The 17,631-nt window shown below is 51.7% G+C and overlaps 1 long non-coding RNA gene across 1 annotated transcript; it reads right to left on the bottom strand.

Annotated features, from left to right (window-relative positions):
• Positions 1-308: 308 nt before the first annotated feature.
• On the bottom strand, positions 309-16,673 carry LOC139080773 (uncharacterized). The gene is made up of 3 exons (XR_011535523.1): positions 15,511-16,673; positions 1,315-1,446; positions 309-604 (listed from the first exon to the last, which is right to left on the bottom strand). It is a non-coding gene; the product is annotated as an uncharacterized lncRNA (long non-coding RNA).
• Between the last annotated feature and the right edge of the window lie 958 nt (positions 16,674-17,631).

Genomic DNA, 17,631 nt, shown 5'->3' with positions numbered 1-17,631 from the left:
TCTGGGACACCTTTAGGCACAGTTGTTCAACTAGTTGCTCAGCTCTCAGATCTCAGTGGCTTCCAGCCTGTGTTTCACCATCTTATCCACAGGGATTTCAAAGGAGATGAGGATCCGTGAGCCCAGAAAAAAAGAGAATGGAATGGGAGAAAGTTCTGGAAGTTCGAAGCCCCAGGGGCACAGCAGCCCGGAATCCTTAAGGACTTTCTGCCAAAACTCAAGGGTACAGCCTTGAAGACACAGGAACTAAAACTGAAAGAGTTTGCCTTCTTGGGCCCAGAACTACAAAGATAAAACAGAAGCAGCTCTAAAGCCTGGCCATTTATTCTAAGTGTGTCAAACTGAATAGAAGTAATGGGCATGTGTGCTTATAACTCATCCAACTGCATATGGTGAGGACGCAGAAATGTATACCCTCATAGGAAAATCGATTTCACCCTCTCCGTCGCTTTCTAAAGGTGTTCTCTGCTGAGGACCTGCTAAGCTGGACTACACAGATGAATCATTTTCCGGCTTTATGCAAAGTAATTGGCCCAGCAAAAAAGTATCATCCACAAGGTTGACCTTCATCATAGCGATCTTCTATCACCATACAGCCAGAGTCCTGGGGAGAGATGGAAGAGGAAATTAAGAACACGAATCCCTGCTAGGGGCAGCAGAAGCCACCTGTGGCAGGATGGCAGGTGTGTCTTGAGCCTGCGGGCACACACAGCTCATGCTGATTCCTATGCGAGGTAAGGACAGCCTTCAGCAAGCAAAGGCCTGGAGTCGGATTGAAAGTGGTTCCAGAGCCAGAATGTTCCTGGTACAACTCTTCTTGAAGCTTACCATCCCTTCAACTTATTCCTCCCTGGCCTCCACCAGGCCCGGAGCCTGGCAGGGAGGGACAAGGAAGCTACCCCAGGGATGGGCGGCGAGTGGCTGAGTTTTGTACAGGCCAAGGATGAGTTTCAGTAACTGAGTTGCAAATAACAGCAAACCCTGCTAAAGAGCCTGGAGATTCAACCAATTTTACTCTGTGTGTTTGCTTTCCTACTCTTTCAAGCATTGTTAATACTTTCAATCACTTCGTTTACTTGTTGGGTGTGTCTTTCCCTCTTGAATGTAACCTCCGTGAGGACAGGGCATCCTCTCCCTCGGGGGACTGGCACGTTTGTGGAGTGAGGGAATCAGTTTTCACCTGCGCCTTCTGGTGCCCCACTCCCGTTCTAGTGACAGCAGAGCGCCTCAACCCGCCTCCTGCCGGTGACTGCAGCCCTCACTGCCCAAGGCTCCCTAGGAAACCCATGGAGGACAGAGAGGAGAGGTCCTAACCTGCCCCCAGAGAGCCTAGGAGGTCCCAGAAGGATGACCGCTGCCACAGCCTGGCTACTGACAGATGAGTGGTGTGGTTCGACAGCTTTTCTTTTTCCTTGTTATCACCTCAGTCTGTCAGGTCTTGGCCTCCTGCCAAAAATAACAAGATGAAAAAGTCCATCACATCGGCTCCTTTTAATCCCCATTTTTCTGTGATGCCTTAATTGATGGTTGTTTATTTTCCATAATAATCTCGTTAATTTTTTTTTGAAGAGTTATCTTCTGTGTTTATCAGCTAAAATGCCAGGAGCAGGTAAATACCATTAGAGAAAGCCACTCAGGCCTGGGCCATCTGCTGCATAATTGGATTGAAATTAAGGAGGTGCTACTTGGGTTGCCAGCCTGAGGCTCTCTGTAGCACCAAGCGCTTTCTAGAAAAAAGGTTCTCCTTCCGTGGAGAGGAGTGGGGAGCTCAAGGGTGTCCCTGAGCAGCCAGGGTTCTACTTAGTGCCTCACAGAATTAGCATCACCACCACCACTATCATCATCATCACTACCACCTCCCTTGTCATCACCACCACCACCATCATCGTCACCTCCACCATTGTCATCATCATCACCCCCACCATTGTCATCATCATCACCACCACTGTCATCATCACCCCCACCATTGTCATCATCACCACCACCACCATCATCGTTACCTCCACCATTGTCATCATCATTATCACCCCCACCATTGTCACCATCATCATCATCACCACCACTGTCATCATCACCACCACTGTCATCATCATCATCACCTCCACCATTGTCATCATCGTTATCATCCCCACCATTGTCATCATCATCATCACCATTGTCATCATCATCACCACCATTGTCATCATCATCATCACCTCCACCATTGTCATCATCATCATCATCCCCACCATTGTCATCATCATCACCACCACTGTCATCATCATCACCTCCATCATTGTCATCATCATTATCACCCCCACCATCGTCATCATCATCATCCCCACCATTGTCATCATCATCATCACCACCACTGTCATCATCATCACCTGCACCATTGTCATCATCATTATCACCCCCACCATCATCATCATCATCATCCCCACCATTGTCATCATCATCACCACCACTGTCATCATCATCACCTCCACTATTGTCATCATCATTATCACCCCCACCATCGTCATCATCATCATCCCCACCATTGTCATCATCATCACCCCCACCACTGTCATCATCACCTCCACCATTGTCATCATCATCACCTCCAGCACTGTCATCATCATTGTCACCCCCACCATCGTTATCTTCATCTTCATCATCATCATCATCATCACCACTGCATTTAGGAAGTGTCCACTTTATACCAAGTCCTCTACTAAGTGTTTTACCCTCAACACCTTCTAGAAATAGCACTGTGAAGCCAAAACAGTTCTTTTGTCAACGAGGTGGCAAACCAGCACGAGTTATGAAAATATCGGTGCAAACAGAACACAATATGACCCTCCCCGCTACGCATGTAGCCAACAACCAAGAACCTCAGTGATACGTGTTACGCATTTACGGAGGTGGCTGGGGCTGCTCTGCTCACTTCAGTTGGCCTCGCTCGGTGTCTGCACTTGGCTGGGAGCCTTAGCTTTTCCCTCCAGAGCTCGGGATCAGCTGGGACGACTCACCTGGAGAGGTGTGTGCATGTCTGGCCCAGGCTCAAGGGGCAGCAGCTGCTCCAGAGAAGCTTTTTCTCATAGTGATGGTGAAAGTGCAACAAATCAAGTGGGAACAGACAAGTTCTCCTCAGAACCATCGTGGCGTCACTCTCCCCAGGTGCCTACTGGCTGAAACAAGTCATGTTGGTAAGCCCAAAGCCAGCAGAGCAGGGACACATAGCTCATCATCACATGTCACTGAGGGTCTCGGTGGTGTGTGACACAGACAGTGTGGCAATGACAACTGATACTCCCTCCTTTCCCCTTCCACGAGGTGGAGGCCACTTGTGCTCCCACTCCTCTGCCATGTAGCGAGGTCAGGGTGGGGGTGTGATGAAGAGCAGGGGCCAGGAGGGAGAGGAGAGAGAAGGGGTGACAGCAGAGGCCTAAGGTAGCCGGTGGAACACTTCCTGTGCAACAGGACTGTCTATGAAGGGCTCAACTTCTGTTTCTGTCAACTTCCAGCTTTGTGACTGTGGACTAGCCACTTAACCTCTCTGAGCTTCAGTCCCCATATATGTAAATCCAAACAATAACACCCCAGAGGGGAGGATAAGACTTAGCATGTGTAAGCCCCGGCCCACAGTCTGACACAGGGCAGGATCTCAGGGAAGGGCAGTGACTCCACTGCTCTGGCTCTCCGCAGGTGGTGGGGGGACTTGGGTGGGAGAGTAAACAGACGTAATTCTCACTAAAGAGCCGGTCCGGTTGCTAGAGAAGGTCAAGCGAAGATCACGCACGTGAGGAAGGAAGGGAAACGCCCCATGTGAGAGGAGGCACAACCAAAGCAGGACTTGGCTCCGCACAGGTCCAGGAGGTGTTCTCAGCATTCGTGGAATCAAGAGAAGCGCGGATGCTTCCAGCAGAGGGAACAGAAACGCCCGACAGAAACTGGCGAAGTCGATGGGGCTATATGTTATTTCACACCAGTCGTTTGAAGGGAGGGTGGTACCAGGGTTGGCCCACTGGGGCTCTGGGCATCCCTCGGGCTGTCACATCCAGACAGTCTCCGGAGGAAGGCCGTCTCTCCACTAGGAGGCGGGAAACCGATCCAGGCTGTGTCACGTGTCCACTTCTAATCAATCGCTGCTAGGGAGATTAGCAAGCTCTTGAGCTTGGACCAATCACGATGCAGCTCTGGCCGTGGGTTGAGGTGTTGTCTGGGCAACCGCGATGCTGTGAGTCCCGCGGGCTGACCGCAAAGGAGGTGGTGGTGGGGCGGAAAGCTGGGCTGCGGTGCCAAGGCAGCGGCCAGCTGGATTTGAAGTCATTCAAATGGATTAAGGCACACTAATGCCTTCCTTTAACTGGAGCCATGAGGAGCCCAGCACCGGATGCAGATGACCCCAAGCTGCGGGCCATGGGTCTGGTGGTCTGGTGGTGCTACTGCTGGTTCCAGTCAGAGCCCCCTGAGCTGTGGGGGCGATTGGATTTTCCCAGCTCCCTGAGAGAGGGTTTTCAGGATGTGAAGACAAAATCGTGGGCGAGACCGTGGGCCCCAATATCCTGACCCCAGAGCTGCGCCCTCTGTCTCCAGTGGGCGTTTATTCCCCGGTGGGGGCAGAGGTTGGTGATGGAGAGTTTGGTCATCAGCGTTGGCACCTGAGAAATGGGACCAGAAATGAGACCTTCCACCTGGCAGCTCCAGCGTTCCAGCTGGTGCCCAAATCCCAGGTCTATGTGTTCATCTGTAGACGGGTTATGACAGCTCCAGTGTGGCCTCCACGTGGCCACCTACCAGGGACATCTGTAGGATATGCAATCCCCCAGAAGTGCCAGAGTCAGCAGGTCTGCTCCGCAGGTGAATTTTGACTGCACGGTTTTTAGCAGTTTGCTCCAGACTCTCCACACCATTTCCAGCGGCCCTTGAAGAAGGTGACCACTGGTGCTTTTGTAAATAGAAGGAAATGGCTCTGATGCTCAGGCTGGGGTTTTCAGGATGCCATGAAAGAGTCTCCAAGGGTCCTGGAGACCTGGAAACTTCAGACTGTCTCTCTCTCTCTCTTTTTTTTTTTGATTGAGATATAATGCACATACCATACAATTCGCCCATGGTAAGCGATGATTCATTTCAGGCGTCTTTTGACTTCCTTTCGTCTATTGGGATGGTGGGCATCCTTCTGTGGGCAGTCCTTGCCCTTCAAAGAATCCCACTTTGTGGTGAAGCTCCTGACCCACAGCATCCCTGTGACCTTAAGTCACAAGGAAATATCAGGACAAAAGGAATTGAGCCAGTCAGCGCCCCTCCCTCTGCTGGCACCCCTGGCTTATAAAAAGGGCACAAACATTTCGTTCTCTGAAGACTTTTCTGTTTTGGAATGGAACATCACACACACATACACACGGAAGATGACAGGATATGACAGAGACACCTGACAAATGAGCACACTTATGTTACTGTGAAAATGGGGAGGAAAATCTCCCTTCCCCCCTCTCTCTCTTTCTCTCTCAGAGAGAACCTTGTGATATACTGGTTCTGAGATAAACTGCTCAGACCTATGGGATCCCTTCCTCCATCCTGTGGTAGCTGAGTCCCTCCTGGTCTTGCTCCTGGCGCCCTCGGCCCTGGCCCCTCCCTACTTTGGGCATCTCCCAACAAACCTGAGGAAGAACCTCTGGCAGGAGAAGCAACATGGAACGTTTGTCTTTAGAGCTTGGTGTCCCAGCCGGTCCTAAATAGAGCCACCTGTCACCCACCAGATTATACCCTAGAACTGGTTTAATGACAATAACATTATTCATTTGACAACAAGCAATTGAATGTTATTTTTTGCCTTGACCCAGACAGATCTAGCCAGATAAGTGGTATTTTACATTTGAGACAATTATTGTTGTATGTACAGAGATAGCTGTCGTTAGAAAGATGGTATTCTAGAAAGAGTGTCAGAGGCCCCTGGACACTTTATTCCAGAATCCACAGTTGTAGGCCACATCAGATTATTTATTTATTTATTTTTTGGTGAGGAAGATTGGCCCTGAGCTAACATCTGTGCCAATCTTTCTCTATTTTATGTGGGACGCCACCACAGCCTGGCTTGACAAGTGGTGCTAGGTCCGTGCCCAGGATCCAAACCTACAAACCCCAGGCTACTGAAGTGGAATGCACAAACTTAACCACTATGCCACCGGGCTGGCTCCCAAATTGTAATTTTTAATGTCTCCTCACCTCTCTATTTGCTTTTTTGAAGTAAAACTGTGTTATCTTGGGATGTCACTGCCTGGTTTGGTTGGAAGTCTTCAGAAAAGTGGCTTCTATAGTCTTTAAGCATGACTTATCAATGGTTTGGGCAATTTTGAATCTTTGGCTTAATGGAGGTAGTGGAAACAAATTACAGTCACAAATCACATGAGCAAAAATTGTAACTTTATCTTTCTACAATTAAACTTAATTTTTACCCTGGTCTCCATTTCTGTTTAATGGCAGCAAACGTAATCTAGTAAATTGCAGGTGAACTCGGACAATTTCATGATCTAGCAGCCATTTTGTGCTTAAGATCAGTTAAAATTGGGATTGTCTCCCCTTTCCCTTGATGGTGTCTCATTTCTAGGGCTCTTGGGCAGGAGGTGGTTTGCATGGTGCGGCAGATTCCAAGTGTGGCCCAATTCTTCGTCCTCCGTGTATCTGTTAACTTTGCCACCTAACTCCCTAGTGCCTGCCCCCGTGACTCTGGCCTTGACCATGTGACTCGCTTTGACCAATGGGATATTAGCAAATGAGAAGCAATTAGAGGCTGGAAAGGCACTTGCATGATTAGACTTACCTCATCTTTCCCTCTGCCTTTGCTAAGAGAAGGAAATGCCCACACTAGCCTAAGGACCCGGGAGAAGGATGAGAGACATGTGGAGCAGAGCCGCTCACCCCAGGTGTGATCCAAACCCTCCTAGATCAGGTAGCCAGCCAGCAGTCCCAGGAACATGAGAGACCCCCGCCAAGATCAGCAGATCAGCTTCTTTGGGTACATGAGAGAGCCCGTTCCAGGTGAGCTGAACACCATGGACTCATGACCTGTACACCATCGAGACTTGTGGTTGTTTGTTATGCAACATTTTAGGGGCAGGAAATAAGTGATACATGTGAGGTTGTGATATCTAGAAGCATCTGCCCCTCTTGTGCTAGGGTTTGCGGAAATAGAAAGTCTTCCTCTCATATATGTCCTTGTTGACATCCATTCCTAATGAGATCCACTGGCCAGAACTGTCCCTTATTGGTGTTCACAGGTGGCCACAGTGCCATATGGCCTCAGGCTTGTATGGTTCACTGTGACATCTGTGGCTATGCCTGCATCAGGATGCCCTTTGAGCTATGGCTCTCTCCTTCAGCCAATGCCCACGCCTTCTCAGGGCACCAGGAAGGTTGCCACCCTCTAGAACCTCCCTGGGCTGTGAGAGACTCAGGAATGTCACCAGCCCTTTCTTCCCCTGCCCCCAGGAAACATCTCGACTCTATTTCCCCAGTCTGCAGTGGTATGGATTCTGTCTGTACGTTGTGCTGCCCTCCCAGAGCTCCAGCCAGGAAGCAGCTGGAACCCTCTGCTCTGATTCCAAAGACCCATCCTAGTGCTCTGTTGTCAACTCCCCCACTCCCCTTGAGAGTAGTTCTGAGTCTCGTCCCCAAACTTGTCTTGTGTCCTTATTGTCCCTTCTCAGGGGACATCAGTCCCCTTCTAAGAGCGTCCCCAGCACCTGAGCTCCCTTCTTCTCCAGCCGGGGCAGTCTTCACTGGGGCTGTGGCGGGCTGACTCTCCATCTCCTCTCTTCCCCATTGATTGTTGTGGCACCCACTTCTGACTGGATCCCCTCAGAGCTTAATCTCTCGATTTCCAAACACCCAGAACTCGCTTTCAAGACAGTCGTCTCTGTGATGAGGTTCAAGAATCAATTCTAATCTGAAAAGCCAAGAACTTGACACTCCTCCAAGTCTCCGGGTTGTTTCCATTTTCTGGGCAGGGTGCGCTGCTGAATTCATTGGAAGAGGGTGGTGACTTGACCAGACAAGGGAATCTGTGAAAGAAACCTCAGATGATGACACCAAAGTTTATCCTGTCGCAAGAATATGATTAAATTGAGAATCTCTTTTTGATTTGAGGCAATTAGCCCATCAGACTTGGGAGAAAGTTGATAAGCAGTTAGAGTGGAGGGCAGGACTGACAGCCAGCCAGGAAAGCTGAGTTGCTCTCAGGCCTTTGCTCCCTGTGGGCCTCGGCGCAAGTCGTCCGGCCTCTCGAAGCCTCAGTTTCATCACCCATAACATGGGGCTGGACCAGAGGAGTGTTTGGTCTATTCCACCTTTGAAGTTCTGTGATCCTAGGATTCCTGCCAAGAACAATTAACGCCAGAAGCCAGATTTCTGATCCTGCTGAACTGACCCCGTCTCCTTCTTTAAACTGACAGTTCTTGCAGCTTCTAAATCTGATCACTTCTGTAACGGTTGGGCATTAGGGTGACAATGGACATTGGGTGACAGCTGGACCCCCATGTGAACATCAGAGGGTAACAGGAAAAAGGTCACGGGCTTTGAAGTTAGACCAATCCAGGGTTTATGTTAGGGGGTGTTCAACTGAAAATAACTCATAAATACCCAATGAACAGTGGCTTCAACTGGAAGGATATTTACTGCTTACTCAACAAGAAGTGTGGAGACAGGAGGTCCTACGATTGGTTTGATGGCCCAGTGATGTCATCCTCGACCTGGGCACATTCCAAGCTTCCATTTTGCATCTTCAGCTGTTTGGCTTTATCCTTGTTACCTCATGGATCTAAAAAGGCTGCCATAGGCCACACATCTCACCCCCTAAACCATGTCCACGGGCGAGAAGGAGAGATGGAGGACTCAAAGAGAATTTGTCCTTGAGCTGTTCTCTCCTTTTTATTGGGAAGAAAATCTTTCCCAGAAGCCCATGCTCCCACAGCTTTCTCTCCTATCTCATTGGTCAGAATGGGTCCCATGCTCACTCCTATACCAACCACGGGGAAAAGGGGACAGGGTTCTTGTGACCAGCTAAGGTCAATCATAGTGCATCCCCTGGGGCTGGCCAGATTGCCATAAAAAACTAGGAGCCGTTAGCAAGGAAAAGGGGGCTGGCACCTCACAGGATCTGCCACCCTAGTTTTTGATTTGAGTTTCATTTAATTGTCTGTGTGATCCTGAACAAACCACTCAGCTTCTCTGAGCCCCATTTTCAGCATCTGAGCAATGGGGATAATCATGCTGACTTCACAGGGCTGTGGGGAGGACTAAGTCAGATCATGCATGGAGTCCCCAGGACATTTGACTGTGAAATGGTAATGCGTGCCCTTCCTATTGTTACTCTGGATGCCAGTTCGAGAGGATAGCCTTGCTGAGCTGTCTATTCCCAGTTTTCACTTTCAAAAAACTCTATTTCCACGACGAGACCTGCATGAGCGTTGCCAAAGTCAACATGTTGGGCTCGCATGTTTACCGCTGTGACACCGCTGCTGTAATGGGCTTGTGCTATTTTGTACATATTGGTTTTGGACAGTGGCTGCTGCACATTTTGTCTTCAGATTTCTTCTGGGGGAGATTCAGCATCTGGCAGCACGGCCTCTGACTGGGAAGAGTGTCTAGCAAGCATCATCGCTGGCCGTGAGCTGGGATCCGACTTCTCTAGGAGAAAGGGCGTCTGCTGAGGACGGCGCGGCCACCCCAGGAGAGGGGCCCGGCCACATCCCGTGGGCTTGGCTAATGGGCGTCTCAAACTGCAGATATCAAGCAGAACTTCCCGTGTTCTCGGCACCCACAGCCAACCCATCAGCTCCCTCTGAAACAGTTCCCAAACCCATCCTCTTCCCACCGCTCCTCTGGTACAGCCGCAGGCCCCACCGTGGTCCTGGCTCTCCTCCGGCCGCCCCGTCTGTTGCCCCTGAGCCCACTCTCCCCTCCAGCCCAGCTCCTGCAGTGGAGGGGATGGTTCAAAGACGGACACCAGGTCAGATCTTGCCACTCCCTGGGCCCTTGCTCTGGCTTCCATTGCAAGTGGAATAAAATCCAGACTGTTCCCTCAGCCCAAGGCCTCCCCATGTGACCCTGCCTACCTCTCAACCCCGTCCTCGCACAGGGCTGGCTTCGCGGGCAGGCCACGTCTACAGTCACACAGGGTCCCATGATTGCTTCTTACTCAGCTCTCACCGTCTGGAAATTCTTAATGACTTTTGAACAAGGGCCTGACTTCTCATTTTGCACTGGGCCCCACACGTTCTGTCCTGACCTCCCCTCCTCTGTGCTGTTTGCCACACTCCAGCCCTCTTGTCTCTGGAACACCCAAGCTTCTTTCTTCTCAGGGGTGGCTGTTTTCCCGGCTCTTTGCAGGATGCCGCCTTCTCAGCAAGGGGGCCTCAGAGAGGACTCCCGCCCTCACTCCCCTCCACTGCCACCATCACCCCCTCCTTCCCTTTAAACTGCCTTCTTCACCGGAGGCGTGAGGGTCCTCCCACCACCCTCCAGGCTCCCCTGTCCCTTTTACACCAGGGCCCCCACGCTTCCGACAGTGCCTGGCGCAGAGCGAGTGCCTGATATGTGTGTGCTATTGTGTTCATTGCATATGTTTGTGATAAGCGAAGAGCATAAAGCAACCATCCCATTCCAGAACTCAGATGCTGTTTGTGGCTTGGAGGAAGTAACGAGGGGAGATAAAAAGTGTTGTCCACAGAAAGAGTTAACTGCTCTGAGAGTTTGATTGGGGACAGGGATCATCTGAAGGAGAGAAAATGAGTACAACTGTCCCTTTGGTGGTGCCGGCACTGGCTTCTGCAAAGAGGCGACTAATTGAATATTCTGAGGATTCAGTGAAGAGCTCTGAGGCTTTAATAAGATGAGGAACTGAGGTAAAGGACAATGCCCAGAAGAAGAGCACCTTACACACACACACACACAAACGTGTACACACATGCATACATGTATACACATAGACACATATGTGCACACATGCAGATACACATGCACACATGCATGCACACATACCCATACACAGTCACACACATGTATACACATAGACACACACAAATATATGCACACACATACATGTGCATACCACACATGCACACATACATACATGTATACACAGACACACATACGTGCACACATGCAGAAACCCATGCACACATGCATGCACACACAGCCATACATAGTCACACACGTGCATACATGTATACACATAGACACACATATGTGCACACACGCATGCACACATACCCATACACAGTCACATGCATGCATACATGTATACACATAGGCACACATATGTGCACACGTGCAAATACATGTACACACATACATGCACACACACACACAGAGTCTAAGGCAGTGTCCTTCTCTTCTGAGCAGCTGTGAGTTCTCTGCAGGCAGCTGGGAGGTGGCCTCAGCCCCAGATTCAGAGGTATGACTGGCTCTGAGGGCAGTGGCGGGCAGGCCTGGTGGAGGTCCCCTTTCCTCCCCAGAAGCCCCAGGCCCGGCCTCCTCACCCTCAGATCCACCAGCTCCTGGCTGAGAAGGAGGCTGGGATCCCGATGGCCCAGGGCTTTCCAGCTTGCCCCAGGTGGCCCAAGAGGCTCCTTTGAGATCTGGGGGAGCTCCAAGGCCCATCTCAGTGCTCCAGGCTCTTCTAGAGAAGATCTACATCGGAGTTTAGGTTTGAAGACGTAAAATTCCCGTCTCCCCTGAACAGGAGCCTCAGAGAGACAGCCTTACCCCTCAAAGAGAGGCTGGAGGAGCAGATCAAGGCCGATCTTCCAGGATTGGAGCCTAAAATCATCCCATAGCCCAGACGTCGGGAACTCAACTCCACTGCGGTCCCGATGGCCCCAGGCTGATGCCCTTCTGCCCCCGGAACCAGACCTGGCGTCGTGGGGCCTCTGCAGCCTCAGCTGCTGTCATCACCCAGAACCAGGTGCATTTGCCTCACCGGTGCCAGCATTATGGAAGCCCCCAACCGAGCCTGTTCCCACACACCGCTCCCCTCTAACTGAGGTCCGTGCGCTCGCGTCTGATGGATGGAGTCTGTCTGCATCCCAGCGGCAAGGGAGGCTGGAAACTGGGATTCTGACTTTGAGAAGTCAAGCCTCACAGCACGGGACTTCCTCAGACACAGACAGGTTATTCAGAAGACGGAGGCAGCTACAAATGGGCCAAATGTACACTACAGGGGGCACAGGCACCAAAACAAACAAACAAATAAAAAGAATCTTCAAAAACTATTCTTCAACTCGGGCTGGCCCCGTGGCCGAGTGGTTAAGTTCGTGCGCTCTGCGGCAGGCGGCCCAGTGTTTCATTGGTTCGAATCCTGGGCGCGGACATGGCACTGCCCATCAAACCACGCTGAGGCGGCGTCCCACATGCCACAACTAGAAGGACTCACAACGAAGAATACACAACTATGTACTGGGGGTTTTGGGGAGAAAAAGGAAAAAATAAAATCTTAAAAAGAAAAACTATTCTTCACCTAAGCCAAGAACTTGGTTTTTCCATCCAACGCCATTTGGCATCCGTCTTGGTGGAGGTGGTAACATGGTGTCCCATGGGCAGAGTGGGGCAGGACTGGGTGACCAGGCACAGCCAGAGGTGGACAGCCTCCGCCAACCAGTGAGGTCTGGGGGTGGGTTGTATGGGCCAAATGTCCCAGTCACCATGCTTTTGTGGCTCCTAGTGGCTCCGGCTTTGAACCCAGTAAAAGTCCTAATAGTGCAGTTTCTCCAGTGGTGCCAGACTGCCGCCGGAGAGAAATAATAATAAAAATGATCATCGTCAGAATTTGCATTGTGCTCAGCCCTGAACCACACACTTTAAATCTTTTATCTCTAAATACTCACGGGACCCCTGCGAGGGAGGTTGATTGCTCTCCCCACTTGACAGGTGAGGACACTGATGCACAGAGAGGCGAAGTAAATCACGCAGCTAGTACGAGGAGCCTGGATTTGAACCCGGGTCCTTAGCCACTACATGGTGCTGTTGCTTTACAAGCTGTGGACATGAATTCTCAGTCTCGCTCCCAACCTAGCCGCATCTACCATCAGATAAAGGCCACAGGGGTCACACGAATTATTCACAAGGTCCAATGACTAATGACAAGACTAGGTTTATAGGGAAAATGGTTGTCCCCGAAGGACAAGGCATGTCAACTACTCCAGGCTTGTGTGTTGTCTCTTCATTCAGACGCTGATTTGATTTTAGAAAAGAATTTGCAGTAGGTTCTAAGAAAGCAAAACATAAAATTTTTAAAATATATCCAAAAGCCCCAGGAGAGTGGTTAAGAAAATATCAAGACAAAGATAAAGTTAGGGTGCAGCTAGGTGAGCCGGGGGGGCCTGCCAGAGGGACCGAGTGGAGCTGCCGATTCGCTTTTGAGATTCCTCTCTGCACAGTGAAAAGAGACATCCAGTCAGCTACCTGAGCCACACACGTTTTCCAGTCTCCCTGCTCCTGCCAGTGTCTTTCCAGGTCAGAAGTCCTGCTTTTAGTCTCTTCTCCTGGGGAACCCCCTCCTGCTCTCTCCCGTCCTGTCCTCATTTTCCTTGCCCTTCCCTGGGTTTATTTTCAGCTGCCTTCTCTTTCTGAAGCTGCAGGGGCTGCACAAAAGAGGCCAGCTTCCAGCCTTGCAGCCTCCTCCCGGCTTTGGGTAAACAGGCTGGTCTCAGCGGCACCCTGTGCTGCCCAGCCTGCCTTCCTGGCTGGGCCTGGGCGGGCAGTCAGGTCTGGAAGCCAGTGTGGAAGGAGGCCTGTGCCTTGAAGCAGCCACCGAGGGCTGGAGCGGAGCGCTGGTCTCTCCTTCAGAGCTGAGGGACTGCTCTGACCTCCCTCGTTTCTCCTGGCTCCTGTATAATCAGCTTTTCCATTATCTTGCAGCAAAGCCCTCCCAGCATCACATTAATTGCCTATAACTACAGCTGGGTGGTTCATTTATTCTTTCTAATTTGGAGGATCCAAATGGTTTAACCCCCGTCTTTCTTTTAAAAGCTTCAGGGGTTTTGTAAACTTTGGCGGTACTACAGCCAAAGTGGCCAGATGCACGCTGACACACGTCCAAGCAAAGGTGCACCATCGCACAAACCATCGTGCACGCAGGGTGGGAGTGGGGGAGGAGGGTAATGTGATCTGAGGGACTGGTATGCAAGCAGACCACGTCCATCACCACGCACACCTCCGACACCAGCGACACCAACACATCCCTCACTGTCACCACCTCCACCTCCATCACCATCACCTCCACTATCGCCAGTTTCACTACCACCACTTCTACCTTCATCATCACCTCCACCACCGCCACCACCGCCACCACCACCGCCACCACCACCAGTCAGCCAGGAATCTAAAATCCCACCATTGCAGCTTTATTCCTTTGGCTTAATCAGCCAAAAAGCCTTTTGCTTTCTTCAGCCATTCTCTTTGAAACCACTACCTCAGTGTGACGTATTGACACTCAGACCTGCTTTTCTCAATGAATAAATGTCCCTAGCAGTGACAGCCAGATGCTGAGAGGAGGCCTCTCAAAATAGGAGGATGGTCGGAAGATGAGTGAGTGAGTGTGTGTGGGTGTGCATGCACCCACATGCATGTCTTATCAGTTAAATAATGAACAAAGAAATGTGAAAAAAGAAGGCTGCTGAGCCCTCTGCAACAATGTCACAGTTCTTATTATTTATTTAATTTATTTTTTAAATTTTTTTTTGAAGAAGATTAGCCCTGAGCTAACATCTGCCACCAATCCTCCTCTTTTTGCTGAGGAAAACTGGCCCTGAGATAACTAACATCCGTGCCCATCTTCCTCTACTTTCTATGTGGGATGCCACCACAGCATGGCTTGACAAGCAGTGCGTAGGTCTGCACCCAGGATCAGACTGGCCAACCCACGGTCGCCAAAGCAGAACCTGCGAACTTCACTGCTGTGCCACTGGGCCTGCCCCAGAGCTCTTATTGTTTACATGTTTCAATCTTAACAGCAGATCGTAAGTTTCTGTCTTAGGGAGCAGGTCATAAAAACTGGTTTATACTGAAGAAGAGTGGTTCTCAAACTTTATGGTGCAAGAGAATCACCTGGAAGGCATGTTGAAGCAGAGATTGCTGAGCCCCGCCCGCCAGAGAGTCCCACTCAGCAGTGGGGTGGGCACGGTAATTTGCATTTCCAACAGGTTCCCCCCGCGCTGGCGCTGCTGCTGGTTCTGGAATCACACCTGAGAATCGGTACAGTAGGTTAACACACACCCACACTCAAATGGCTCACACATACGCACACACACCCCACAAACACATACAGAAACATTTGCACAATGGATTGACCATTTTTTATGTAAAAATCCTTGTCAAAGCAGAGCTTCAAGAAAGTGAAGAAATAAAATAAAACAGAGAGAGAAAAACATATTAAAATCGTTTAACCAGCTGGGAAAAGTAGTGGGGTAATACAATGGGAGCCTAGGGATGTGAATTTGGAGAACTTACATAGAAAATAGGAAGTTTCGAGGTAAAAGAAACATAACCTACCCTAGGTGGGGCCGGAGCAATTCCAGAACAGAGGGAACATGGAGGCCAAATCGTGAATGAGCTGATCCACCGGACACGGAGCGATTTCTGCCCAAGGAAAGGGGCTGAGGGATGAAGAGCTCAAGGGCAGAAAGCCAGCATGGGGCTTGTAGGCCGGGTTAGCAGCCTTACACAACGTTGATGCTGCCCACACCTGCTTTCAGACACAGCAAATGCCCCCAGGGAAGAGGCCAGCAGCCGAGGGGGGCAGCTGAGGCGGTGGGAGGCGAGGACCCGGGTCACAAGCCAGAGCTTGTTCCAACCAGCCCTGGCTGGGCCCCTCTGAGAGTCCGGCAGCCTCACCCACGAACTGCCAGCCTCGCGCGCGCCTGGCGGGGTGGTTGTGAGGATTGCATGAGATGAGACACGCTCAACTGCTCTGTGTGGCTCACAGAGCCCTTCTCACTGAAGGACAGAAACGCAGGCGATATGGCCAACTCCAGGGAGGAAGAGACGGCCTGAAGTTTTATGTAGCTTGTTCCTTTGTCTCAGACTTGAGTCCTGATGGAAAGGTCATTCAAAAAAGTTAAGAAAACTTGGGAAAAGACGCATCAAACCCAAATGGCCAAAAACGCCGCTTGGATCACAAAGAGGCAGTGAGAGGTGGGCCCCTCCGTCGGGCACGGCCGGGAGGGGTCGAGAGGAAGAGCCGGTAAGGGACGAGCTCAGGAGCGGCGGGCTGGACCGCGGCCTCGTCTAGGGGGACACAGAGCCTCAGCCTTCGAGGGCCTCCGCGGGGCGCTGTCAGTCCCCGGGGCCTGGGGGGACGCGTTGGGGGTCCAGGAGGCGGACACGTCCCTGGGGCGCTGGGGGTGTGTGTGTGTGTGTGTGAGTGACAGTCTGCCCACGTGGTGTGGCCACGCCTCTAGGCCGCGGGGTCTGTGAGAGGTGCCGTGGGGTCCCCCAGGAGCCGGGGATGGCCGGGGGTCTAGGGAAGGAGGCGGAAGAAGGAAAGAAAGCAACGCCCCCGGGCGCACCCCGGTGGGGAGACTTCATTTCCGCCCATTTCGTGGACGAGCAAGCGCGGCTGGGGAGCCGGGCGCCCCGTCCCGTCTGCGACGATGCGGACCGTGGTGGCGCCGCCCCTCGCCCTGGCCCCCACGCCGGCGCCCCGATGCTCCCGCGCCCGTCCTCGCACAGACGGCCACGCGCGGCGGCCCAGGGACGCGGGCTCGGCCGCCCTCTGCTGGGCGAAGCGTGAATTGCAGCCTCCTGTCGGTCCCTCCGTGTCCGAGTCCGTCCCGTCCCGTCGCCCCCACCCCCCGCGACGCGCCAGAAATCTACCACAGAAACGTGGGAAATTGTGAAAGGGGGAAATGGTGGGAGTGTCGACTGATCTTAGAAGGAACGGGCCACGTGGTGCAGCAGAGCGCGGGAGAGGGTGACCTCCGCGTCCCATTGGGTCCCCGAGATGGGGACGTTGGCCTGGCATCTACCCCGTGCAGGGTGCTGAGTGCATAGGGGGCACAGGAGGCAGAGGAGCAACACGTGATGAACCCAACGCCTCCAGGAGCTGGTGCGTTATGAGAGGGACAGCGGGGCAAACGAGTGATGCCACCGCCGCTCAGTGGGAGGGGGGCCAGAAGCACAGGGGGCTTCACGAGAAAGGTGACAATGGAAGAGCAGACTCTGGGTCAGCAGGTGGGTGTGGGCAAACAAGAGCGTTGTACCAGTTTCCTGGGGCGGCTTCAAACAACAGAAATTTATTATTTCTCAGAGGAATTGATTCTGGAAGCCGGAAGTCCAAAATCAAGGTGTCAGCAGGGCCATGCTCCCTCAGAAGACCCCAGGAGAGAATCTGTCTCGTGTCTTTCTCTCAGTTTGTGATGTTCCTGAAACCCTTGGTGACACGGCTTGCAGACACGTGCCCCCCAATCTCTGCCTCCGTGGTCACACGGCTGTCGTTCCCCTATGTGCCTGTGTCTCCTCTTCTTAAAAGGCCACCGGTCATATCTGATCACATCCGCAAAGTCCCTATTTCCAAATAAAGTCACAGTCACAGGTTATTGGGTTAGGACTTCATCTTTTCGGGGCACAGGATTCCACCCAACCCGGCATGTTGGGGTGGGCAGGAAAGTTCAC

Source organism: Equus przewalskii, chromosome 32 (genome assembly GCF_037783145.1).
Source record: "Equus przewalskii isolate Varuska chromosome 32, EquPr2, whole genome shotgun sequence".
NCBI classification, from domain to species: domain Eukaryota; kingdom Metazoa; phylum Chordata; class Mammalia; order Perissodactyla; family Equidae; genus Equus; species Equus przewalskii.
Note: the sequence above shows the minus strand (reverse complement) of the source record. Positions and strands in the feature narration are given on the sequence as shown.